The sequence below is a fragment of the Nicotiana attenuata genome, unplaced genomic scaffold, assembly GCF_001879085.1.
Source record: "Nicotiana attenuata strain UT unplaced genomic scaffold, NIATTr2, whole genome shotgun sequence".
NCBI lineage: Eukaryota > Viridiplantae > Streptophyta > Magnoliopsida > Solanales > Solanaceae > Nicotiana > Nicotiana attenuata.
This window is the reverse complement of record NW_017671180.1, coordinates 2172-3118: the sequence shown is the minus strand read 5'-3', so window position 1 is coordinate 3118 and position 947 is coordinate 2172.

Sequence of the window (947 nt, the reverse complement as noted above, 5' to 3'; positions counted from 1 at the left end):
AGAGAGAAGATGGGGGAATGAAGGGGTTGGGCGGGTGGGTTATTTTAATTAGGGGTTAGAATTATAAAATAAAAGAAGAATAAAGAAAGAGAAAAAAAATATAAAATAAAAAAAATTACTTACCTGCTACCCACCGCGGTCGACCGTGGTCCCATCGCGGCCGCGCTGGGTTAAATAACGTGAGGTAGTGCAGTAGCCTTTCACCGCGGTCCTACCGCGGTCCCACCGCGGTCGCCGTGGGTCTGGCAACATCGAGGCTGTGTCCTCGCCTCTCACCGCGGTCCTACCTCGGTCGCGGTGTGATGCCCAAAATATTTTTTTTTTAGATCGTGGTTACATACAAGACTGAAACAACAACAATCGTGGGTTGCCACCCACGCAACGCCTGATTTAACGTCGCGGCACGACGCAGGCCCGGAGCATCACTCCTCATTACGTACTGGGGCTCTTCCAACATTACTATCTCTCTTCCCCTTTCTCATTTGCCATTCCAAGGTAGTGTTTCAACCTCTGACCATTCACTGTGAACTTATTCGTCCCATCCTCTGATTCAATCTCAACAGCTCCACTTGGGAACATTTGCACCACTCTGAAGGGTCCTGACCATCGGCACTCTCGAATGCCTGGAACCTGAATTCCTCTAGCTCATATAACCCAGTGACTCTGTTAGTGCCTGCTGTCTCCATGTCCAAGTTCAATTGCCGCAATGCCCAAAGTGCTTTGTGCTCAAGCTCTACTGGGAGGTGGCATGCCTTTCCAAACACCAACTTGTACGGTGACATACCAATTGGAGTTTTGAAGGTTGTGCGGTACGCCCACAATGCATCATCCAGCTTCCTTGCCCAATCAGTCCTTGTTGCATTCACTGTTTTTGCAAGGACACTTTTAATCTCCCTGTTGGACACTTCAACTTGCCCGCTCGACTGTGGGTGGTACGGGGTGGTCAC